General features: G+C 38.9%; 1 long non-coding RNA gene across 1 annotated transcript; it reads left to right on the forward strand.

The window, feature by feature from the left end:
- Positions 1 to 4,127: 4,127 nt before the first annotated feature.
- On the forward strand, positions 4,128 to 7,636 carry LOC146936175 (uncharacterized). The gene is made up of 2 exons (XR_015033135.1): positions 4,128 to 5,202; positions 7,348 to 7,636. It is a non-coding gene; the product is annotated as an uncharacterized LOC146936175 (long non-coding RNA).
- The last annotated feature ends 3,657 nt before the right edge of the window (positions 7,637 to 11,293 follow it).

Raw genomic sequence — 11,293 nt, forward strand, 5'->3', positions numbered from 1 at the left:
GCATCTATTTCTTGAATATTTGTTATATTCGCGTGTTTTATCGCTTTAATAGAAATAGGGTGTTACAAGTTGGTATCAGAGCCGTGGTCAGTCTTGTCTAGACTAGTAGATTAGTGTTTTTTGAATTACCCTGTTAGTATGCGAATGGTAATGAGTTACCTTCGGTACTTGTTCTTGTGTTGTTGTGCTGTTGTTCTTATCTGTTGGTTGGTTTTGTGTAGAAGTGAGATGGCTGGTGGTAGAGATGATGCGGCAATTGCTCAGGCTTTGGCTTCGATGGCTCAGGTGTTGGCTCAGGCTAATGAGCAGGCGGCAGTTGGTCATCGTGATCCTGGTGAGGCTGAGGAGCGAAGGCTTGATCGTTTCTTGCGAAACAGTCCGCCGACGTTCAAGGGTAGATATGACCCGGATGGAGCTCAGAGTTGGGTGCAAGCCATGGAGAGGATCTTTCGTGCTATGGTGACTAGTGAGGATCAGAAGGTCAGACTGGCTACTCACATGCTTGCTGAAGAGGCTGAGTATTGGTGGACCAATGCTAAGAGAAGGCTTGAGGCTGGTGGAACTGTGACTTGGGCTAGGTTCAAGACTGAGTTTTTGAGGAAGTACTTTCCTGAGGATTTGAGGACTAAGAAGGAAGTTGAGTTCTTGAACTTGAAGCAAGAGAACCGTTCAGTGGCTGAGTATGCAGCAAAGTTTGAGGAGCTTTCGAGGTTTTGTCCGTACATCAATGCGGAGGATGCTATGGTCTCTAAGTGTGTGAATTTCGAGAGCGGTTTGAGGCCCGATATCTATCAGTACATGTGTATTCAGGAGATCCGAGACTTTGATACTTTGGTGCATAAGTGTCGCATGTTTGATGAAGCTGGAAAGGTCAAGGTGAATCATTATAAGGCGATGAATGAGAAGAAAGGAAAGAGTCATGGATTTGGGAAGCCGTACAACAAGGACAAAGGAAAGAAGAGGGAATCTGGTGGAGGCTCTAAGCCGAATGTTGCTGATGTGAGATGCTACAAGTGTGGAATCTTGGGTCATTACTCTAGTGATTGTCGCAAGGGTGATAGTTGCTACAAGTGTGGACAGAAGGGTCACAAGGCATTTGAGTGCAACAAGGATATTACTTGTTTCAACTGTGGTGAAGAGGGTCATCTTAGTACTAAGTGTACCAACCCGAAGAAGGCGGCGGGGAAGGTGTTTGCATTGAATGCGGAAGAGGTGGAGCATCCGGATAATCTCATCCGAGGTATGTGTTTTATCAATAGTACTCCTTTGATTGCAATTATTGATACTGGTGCTACTCATTCTTTTATCGCGGCTAGTTGTGTTGAGCGTTTGGGTTTGGTTGTGACTCCGTTGTCTCGAGGGATGGTTATCGATACCCCGGCTAGTGGATCGGTGACTACTTCTTTAGTGTGTGCTAAGTGTCCAGTTAGTTTTGGCAACGTTGATTTTGAGTTGGATCTTGTGTGTCTTCCGTTGAAGCATATGGACGTTATTTTTGGTATGGATTGGATGTTGACTTTTGGTGTTAACATTAATTGTTTGACCAAGAGTGTAACGTTTTCTAAGTCGGTAGCTGAGGAAGGTAGAAGGTTCTTGACCGCGGAGCAAGTGAAGAAGTCTTTGGATGGTGAAGCTTGTGTATTCATGATGTTTGCTTCCTTGAAGGAGAGTAGTGAGAAAGGAGTTGGTGATTTGCCGGTAGTGCAAGAGTTTCCAGAAGTTTTTCCGGACGACATTACCGAGTTACCGCCGGAGAGGGAAGTTGAGTGTGCAATTGACTTGGTACCGGGAACGAGTCCTATTTCGATTGCGCCGTATCGGATGTCTGCATTAGAGTTGGGTGAGTTGAAGAAGCAGTTGGAAGAGTTACTTGAGAAGCAGTTTATCAGGCCAAGCGTTTCGCCGTGGGGAGCTCCTGTGTTGTTGGTTAAGAAGAAAGACGGAAGCATGAGGTTGTGTGTGGATTATCGGCAGTTGAACAAGGTGACAATCAAGAATCGGTATCCGCTTCCGAGAATTGATGACTTGATGGATCAGTTGGTTGGTGCGAAAGTGTTCAGCAAAATTGATTTGAGATCAGGATATCATCAGATTAGAGTGAAGGCGGAAGATATATCCAAAACTGCGTTCAGAACGAGGTATGGACACTATGAGTATTCTGTGATGCCATTTGGAGTATCTAATGCGCCAGGTGTCTTCATGGAGTACATGAATAGAATATTTCATCCTTTTCTGGATCGTTTTGTGGTGGTGTTTATAGATGATATTTTGGTGTATTCTAAGTCCGAAGAAGAGCATGCCGAGCATTTGAGGATGGTGTTGGGAGTTTTGAAGGAGAATAAGTTGTTTGCTAAGTTGTCAAAGTGTGAGTTTTGGTTGCGGGAAGTGAGTTTCCTTGGTCATGTGATTTCTAAAGGTGGCATTGCGGTGGATCCGTCGAAGGTTGATGCAGTGTTGCAATGGGAATCACCTAAGTCTGTTTTTGAAGTTAGAAGCTTTCTTGGATTGGCAGGTTATTATCGGAGGTTCATTGAAGGATTCTCTAAGTTGGCGTTGCCATTGACGCAGTTGACTCGGAAAGGACAAGCTTATGTTTGGGATGCTAAGTGTGAGAAGAGTTTCCAAGAGTTGAAGAAGAGGTTGACATCGGCTCCGGTGTTGATTTTGCCGAATCCTAAGGAATCGTTTGTTGTGTATTGTGATGCTTCTAAGATGGGTCTTGGTGGTGTGCTTATGCAGAATCGTCAGGTGGTGGCTTATGCTTCAAGGCAGTTGAAAGTGCATGAGAGTAATTATCCGACTCACGATTTGGAATTAGCAGCCGTGGTGTATGTGTTAAAGATTTGGAGGCATTATCTGTATGGTTCTAAGTTTGAAGTGTTCAGTGATCATAAGAGTCTGAAGTATTTGTTTGACCAGAAGGAGTTGAATATGAGGCAGAGGAGATGGTTGGAGTATCTTAAAGATTTTGATTTCCAGTTGAGCTATCATCCTGGAAAGGCCAATGTTGTTGCTGATGCTTTGAGTAGGAAGTCGTTGCATGTCTGCTTTGATGGTAAAAGAGTTAGAGTTGATTGAACAGTTTCGAGATTTAAGTTTGGTTAGTGAGTTGACACCGGATGGTGTGAGGTTGGGGATGTTGAAGCTGACAAGTAATATTCTGGAGGAGATCAAGAATGGTCAGAAGGAAGATTTGGAACTTGTTGATCGAGTGGTGTTGGTTAATCAAGGTAAGGGTGGAGACTTCAGGTTGGATGAGAACGGTGTTTTGATGTTTCGTGATCGTGTCTGTGTACCAAGTGTTCTTGAGCTTAAGAGGCAGATTTTGGAAGAAGGTCACAGGAGTAGTTTGAGTATTCATCCAGGAGCGACTAAGATGTACCAAGATTTGAAGAGGTTGTTTTGGTGGCCTGGAATGAAGAAGGAGATCGCAGAGTTTGTGTATGCCTGTTTGGTGTGTCAGAAGTCTAAGATTGAACATCAGAAGCCGTCAGGTTTGATGCAACCGTTGTTTGTGCCAGAGTGGAAGTGGGATAGTATATCAATGGACTTTGTTGGAGCGTTGCCGAAGACTGTTAAGGGTTTTGATTCAATTTGGGTGATTGTTGATCGGTTGACGAAGTCGGCACATTTTATTCCTATTAAGACCGGTATGTCTGTGGCTAAGTTGGCTGAGGTCTACATTGAGCAGATTGTTAGATTGCACGGTGTTCCTTCTAGTATTGTGTCGGACCGGGATCCGAGGTTCACTTCTAAGTTTTGGGAGAGTTTGCAAGATGCTTTGGGAACTAAGTTGAGGTTGAGTTCTGCGTATCATCCCCAGACTGATGGTCAGACGGAGAGGACTATTCAGAGTTTGGAAGATTTGTTGAGAGCTTGTGTGTTGGAGCAAGGTGTCAGTTGGATTGAATGTTTACCGTTGATTGAGTTCACTTACAACAACAGTTTTCATTCTAGTATCGGAATGGCACCGTTTGAGGCTTTGTATGGTCGGAGGTGTAGAACTCCTTTGTGTTGGTATGAGTCAGGAGAGAGTGTTTTGTTGGGACCGGAAGTTGTGCAAGAGACGACTGAGAAGGTTAAGATGATTCAAGAGAAGATGAGAGCGTCTCAGAGTAGGCAGAAGAGTTATCATGATAAGAGGAGGAAGGATATTGAGTTTCAGGTTGGTGATCATGTGTTTTTGAGAGTGAATCCTGTAACCGGTGTTGGTCGTGCCTTGAAGTGTCGGAAGTTGACTCCTCGTTTTGTTGGACCGTTTGAGATTATTGAGAAGGTTGGGGTTGTAGCGTATCGGATTGCGTTACCGCCATCATTGTCGAATCTTCATGATGTGTTTCATGTATCTCAATTGAGGAAGTATGTGTATGATGCGTCTCATGTGATTCAAGTGGATGATTTGGAAGTAAGGGATAATTTGACCGTTGAGACTTGGCCGGTTAGGATTGAAGATCGTGAAGTGAAGCGTTTACGTGGCAAGGAGGTCGTTTTGGTTAAAGTGATTTGGGTCGGACCAACCGGTGAGAGTGCCACTTGGGAATCGGAGAGTAGGATGAGGGTTGCGTACCCGGAGTTGTTTCCTTCAGGTAATTTTCGAGGGCGAAAATTCTTTTTAGTGGGGGAGAGTTGTAACAGCCCGATTTTTCGCTAGATTTATTTTATTATTTATTTATGTGTGTTGTGTGTGCTATTATGTGATTATTTGCATCTGTGTGTATTTTTGGTTGGGAATTGTAGAATTCGGTGTAGAAGGGTATTTTAGTCATTTTGGACTTAGGGGCATTTTGGTCATTTTGAGAGTAGGGGTAATTTTGTAATTTTGGATGAGAATTATTTTAGTGCTTAGTAAGAGTATTATTTTACCAAGTTACTAGAGAGAGTGTAGTAAACATTTTATTTACCGGTAAGTGACCGTTAGTGTTGTAATTTACCGTTAAGTGAGTAGTGACATTTTGGGTGTTAGAATAGAAATGGGTTAGGCCCATTAAGGTTTGAGAGATAAGCCCAATTGAATAGAGCACATATATAAACTCTAGTTGTTGGTGGAAATTAGGTTTCACAACATTTCACATTTCATCTCATTTGGGAAGAGAAGAGATAGAAGCTTGAGAGTAGAACAAGATCAAGGGCTAGAGCTAGAGGAGGGGATTCATCATCTAGGAGCTAAATTGAGGCTTGAATTAAAGATTCTTGGTGTTAGAGGTAAGGGGGTTAGGCTTTAATCATAATCCTTTAGTTTAATTCTACCCTAATTCTTTGCATAATTGTGGTTAAGTGCTTAATTTGATTTTGGTTGTAGAATTTCGTGCTTAATTTGTTGACATGATTATATGCATGAATTGAATGTTAATTGTGTTGTTGTTGTTGAATTTGTATGTCAAAATGGGTAGAAATGAACATGATATGTTTTTGTATGAAATTGATGATAAATGAAGTTGTGGTTGTTGAATTGTTGATGAGTTCATGTTCAAATGTTGTTGTTGTTGTTTTAACATGTGTTGTTGATGAATTGATGCAATGGGTATCATTGAAATGATGAATTATGATGAGATTTGTTGTTGTTGTTCAAATTGGTGAAATTTGTATAAAGTTGTTCATGTGAAGGACCCAAATGAAATTTTGATATATGAGGTTGTTGACTGAGTTTTTGATGTTTTTGGATGAATGGGAATTGGTAGAATTTCTGTTTTCATATTGTGATTGTGTTAGTCGAGTTGTTTGGGAGAAAACGGGTTTTTCGTGTGAAATGTCGGTGTTTAAGCGGTTTTGCAAAGAAAATGATTATGTGAGGTTTGGGAGAAATGATTTTGGGATGGTTGAAACTTGAATTTATCTGTATATTATGATAGAGCTAAGTGTCAGGAGCGTATAGGCGAAAACGGCATCGAAAACGGAGTAACGGTTTGATTTTTATGGTCGAAAACGTGAAGGTTAAAAAAATCTGCTACTGTTCAGAAGCGCTACTGTTCAGAAGCATCGTTCAGAAGCGCTACTGTTCAGAAGCGAACCAGTTCAGAAGCGAACCAGTTCAGAAGCGATCCTGATCAGAAGCTGATCCAGATCAGAAGCTGATCCAGATCAGAAGCTGATCCAGATCAGAAGCTGATCCTGATCAGAAGCTGATCCAGATCAGAAGCCAGCACTCCTGTTCTGTGTTCTTGCGTCTTTTTCTCACATTTCTGTTTTGATTTGGCTTTTGACGTAAACATGAAAGTTGTAGATAATTTTGTTAGCTTTCCAGAGGCTTTGGTTTGACTTGTATATGATTTTTGGTTTGTGAGTTATGAGGAAAATACTCCAAGGTGGTCTTAGGAAAATTTTACGAAAAATCCGCATAACTATTTCCAAGTCGACCCAAACCTTATGGATTGTTTCCAAACTTCAAACTTGGGTTTTATGTGTTCCATTAAGGTGTTTAATACTATCTAATCTATGAGGTGATGGATCTAACTTGTTTTGCTTAGAAAATGGAAAATTTCTTGAAAAGTGTTTCGGTGAGACGAACTTTGTGATTTTTATGAATTCATCGTATTTGGCCGATGAAATGCCTATGTAATCTCTACTGTACATATGTGTGACTTGAGAGGATACATGGCATAGGCAATTGAACTCGTTTACTTGGTTTTGGCTTAGGTGCTCAATTATTTTCAATATTGTGACTTTTGAGACGAACTTGATTGAAAATGATCATTGAAGGCCAATTGCTTATGAACCCTCTATGATTAGATTGATATGATTATGAGATGATGTATGAATGGTTGTTAGGTGATTAATATGATGTTTGTGATCATATGTTGTAATTGTTCTTTTATTTGGAATGTAAGGAACTATGTGGAGATATGAATTATATGATATAGTTGAATGATGATTATAGCCGTTGACTTATAGCCGTTGATTTTAGCCGTTGAATTGTTGTGAACATATGCATAGTGAATTGAGTCATATGTTCATGCATCATATGTCGTGTCGGATGTTACATCCATATTGCCGTTGACTATAGCCGTTGATAATGATGTTTTTGTTGCATCATGGGTGACGACCTTGAGGAGAATTGGTACCACATGCATCTAGATGAGTCTAGAGCCATTGCATACTTGTTGGTGAATTGAAATGCATTTGAGTTGATGATTGAATATGTTAATTGTTGATTAAGATGGTTGATTTGTGATGTGTGTATGTTACACTTGTGGGTATGAATTTGAGATGTTGATATTAAATGATGTGAATGTTAAGAATACTTGTGAACTCTTTTACAATTATACATCTGTCTATTATGGTTTGATTATGATTAATGTAATACTTACCCCCAGTGGTTTTGACCGCCTACCTGTCTGTATGGATGGGTAGACGTTGTGCAGGATTAGACGCTTGGTGAGTTTGCTTGTTGGATGTTCGGACGACGGGAGCTTTCTCCGTTGTCGTGTCAGTGTAGTAGTATCTAGGCTCTGATTAGGATTAGCGTCTGGTTGTTGTTTGGATTCTGTTGTTATGTTGTTGCTATTGTCCACTTGTCGGACTCGGAGTATTTTCATATGAGGATATATTTGACCATGGCATGTATATGTTGAAGTTTATGATTTGAATTCCGCTGTGACCGTTGAAGTATTATATATATGCATGATGTTAGTTGGTTTTATTTGAGACGTAGCATCTATTTCTTGAATATTTGTTATATTCGCGTGTTTTATCGCTTTAATAGAAATAGGGTGTTACATACTACATGCTTCGATTCGATAAGGCTAGGCCACTTTATGACCTTTTTAGTTAAAGAAAAATGGTCAAAAACGAGTAAAATTCGTAAATTTACAAGGAAATTAACTTAACCCCCATTTTGGCCATTTTTGAAAATTCTAAAATCAACCGTGGATGTCATAGATATGCTTTTTATATTTCCTAGGAACTATTACATGGTTCAATTCGATAAGGCTAGGCCATTTTATGCCCTTTTTAGTGAAAGAAAAAGGGTCAAAAACGAGTAAAATCCGTAAATTAACAAGGAAATTCACCTAACCCCCATTTTGGCCGTTTTTGAAAATTCTAAAATCAACCGTGGTAGTCATAGATATGCTCGTTAGATTTCCTAGGAACTATTACATGCTTCGATTCGATAAGGCTAGGCCACGTTATGCCCTTTTTAGTGAAAGAAAAAGGATCAAAATCGAGTAAAATCCGTAAATTAACAAGGAAATAAACTTAACCCCCATTTTGGCCGTTTTTGAAAATTCTAAAATCAACCATGTAAGTCGTAGATATGCTCGTTAGATTTCCTAGGAACTATTACATGCTTCAATTCGATTAGGTAAGGCCACTTTATGCCCTTTTAGTGAAAGAAAAAGGGTCAAAAACGGGTAAAATCCGTAAATTAACAAGGAAATTCACCTAACCCCCATTTTGGCCGTTTTTGAAAATTCTAAATTCAACCATGGAAGTCATAGATAAGCTCGTTAGAATTCCTATGAACTATTACACGCTTCGATTCGATAAGGCTAGGCCACGTTATGCCCTTTTTAGTGAAAGAAAAAGGGTCAAAAACGAGTAAAATCCGTAAATTAACAAGGAAATTCACCTAACCCCCATTTTGGCCGTTTTTGAAAATTCTAAAATCAACCGTGGATGTCATAGATATGCTTTTTATATTTCCTAGGAACTATTACATGGTTCAATTCGATAAGGCTAGGCCATTTTATGCCCTTTTTAGTGAAAGAAAAAGGGTCAAAAACGAGTAAAATCTGTAAATTAACAAGGAAATTCACCTAACCCCCATTTTGGCCGTTTTTGAAAATTCTAAAATCAACCATGGTAGTCATAGATATGCTCGTTAGATTTCCTAGGAACTATTACATGCTTCGATTCGATAAGGCTAGGCCACGTTATGCCCTTTTTAGTGAAAGAAAAAGGATCAAAATCGAGTAAAATCCGTAAATTAACAAGGAAATTAACTTAACCCCCATTTGGGCCGTTTTTGAAAATTCTAAAATCAACTATGGAAGTCGTAGATATGCTCGTTAGATTTCCTAGGAACAATTACAAGCTTCAATTCGATAAGGCTAGGCCACTTTATGCCCTTTTAAGTGAAAGAAAAAGGGTCAAAAATGAGTAAAATCCGTAAATTAACAAGGAAATTCACCTAACCCCCATTTTGGCCGTTTTTGAAAATTCTAAATTCAACCATGGAAGTCATAGATAAGCTCGTTAGAATTCCTATGAACTATTACACGCTTCGATTCGATAAGGCTAGGCCACGTTATGCCCTTTTTAGTGAAAGAAAAAGGATCAAAAACGAGTAAAATCCGTAAATTAACAAGGAATATCACTTTACCACCATTTTGGCCGTTTTTGAAATTTCTAAAATCAACCATGGAAGTCGTAGATATGCTTGTTAGATTTCCTAGGAACTATTACATGCTTCGATTCGATAAGGCTAGGCCACGTTATGCCCTTTTTAGTGAAAGAAAAAGGATCAAAAACGAGTAAAATCCGTAAATTAACAAGGAATATCACTTTACCACCATTTTGGCCGTTTTTGAAATTTCTAAAATCAACCCTGAAAGTCGTAGATATGCTCGTTAGATTTCCTAGGAACTACTACATGCTTCGATTCGATAAGGCTAGGCCACTTTATGACCTTTTTAGTTAAAGAAAAATGGTCAAAAACGAGTAAAATTCGTAAATTTACAAGGAAATTAACTTAACCCCCATTTTGGCCATTTTTGAAAATTCTAAAATCAACCGTGGATGTCATAGATATGCTTTTTATATTTCCTAGGAACTATTACATGGTTCAATTCGATAAGGCTAGGCCATTTTATGCCCTTTTTAGTGAAAGAAAAAGGGTCAAAAACGAGTAAAATCCATAAATTAACAAGGAAATTCACCTAACCCCCATTTTGGCCGTTTTTGAAAATTCTAAATTCAACCATGGAAGTCATAGATAAGCTCGTTAGAATTCCTATGAACTATTACACGCTTCGATTCGATAAGGCTAGGCCACGTTATGCCCTTTTTAGTGAAAGAAAAAGGATCAAAAACGAGTAAAATCCGTAAATTAACAAGGAATATCACTTTACCACCATTTTGGCCGTTTTTGAAATTTCTAAAATCAACCATGGAAGTCGTAGATATGCTTGTTAGATTTCCTAGGAACTATTACATGCTTCGATTCGATAAGGCTAGGCCACGTTATGCCCTTTTTAGTGAAAGAAAAAGGATCAAAAACGAGTAAAATCCGTAAATTAACAAGGAATATCACTTTACCACCATTTTGGCCGTTTTTGAAATTTCTAAAATCAACCCTGAAAGTCGTAGATATGCTCGTTAGATTTCCTAGGAACTACTACATGCTTCGATTCGATAAGGCTAGGCCACTTTATGACCTTTTTAGTTAAAGAAAAATGGTCAAAAACGAGTAAAATTCGTAAATTTACAAGGAAATTAACTTAACCCCCATTTTGGCCATTTTTGAAAATTCTAAAATCAACCGTGGATGTCATAGATATGCTTTTTATATTTCCTAGGAACTATTACATGCTTCAATTCGATTAGGTAAGGCCACTTTATGCCCTTTTAGTGAAAGAAAAAGGGTCAAAAACGGGTAAAATCCGTAAATTAACAAGGAAATTCACCTAACCCCCATTTTGGCCGTTTTTGAAAATTCTAAATTCAACCATGGAAGTCATAGATAAGCTCGTTAGAATTCCTATGAACTATTACACGCTTCGATTCGATAAGGCTAGGCCACGTTATGCCCTTTTTAGTGAAAGAAAAAGGGTCAAAAACGAGTAAAATCCGTAAATTAACAAGGAAATTCACCTAACCCCCATTTTGGCCGTTTTTGAAAATTCTAAAATCAACCGTGGATGTCATAGATATGCTTTTTATATTTCCTAGGAACTATTACATGGTTCAATTCGATAAGGCTAGGCCATTTTATGCCCTTTTTAGTGAAAGAAAAAGGGTCAAAAACGAGTAAAATCTGTAAATTAACAAGGAAATTCACCTAACCCCCATTTTGGCCGTTTTTGAAAATTCTAAAATCAACCATGGTAGTCATAGATATGCTCGTTAGATTTCCTAGGAACTATTACATGCTTCGATTCGATAAGGCTAGGCCACGTTATGCCCTTTTTAGTGAAAGAAAAAGGATCAAAATCGAGTAAAATCCGTAAATTAACAAGGAAATTAACTTAACCCCCATTTGGGCCGTTTTTGAAAATTCTAAAATCAACTATGGAAGTCGTAGATATGCTCGTTAGATTTCCTAGGAACAATTACAAGCTTCAATTCGATAAGGCTA

This window comes from Medicago sativa, chromosome 3 (genome assembly GCF_051527215.1).
Source record: "Medicago sativa cultivar Bolivia chromosome 3, Bolivia_mono, whole genome shotgun sequence".
In the NCBI taxonomy this organism is placed as follows: domain Eukaryota; kingdom Viridiplantae; phylum Streptophyta; class Magnoliopsida; order Fabales; family Fabaceae; genus Medicago; species Medicago sativa.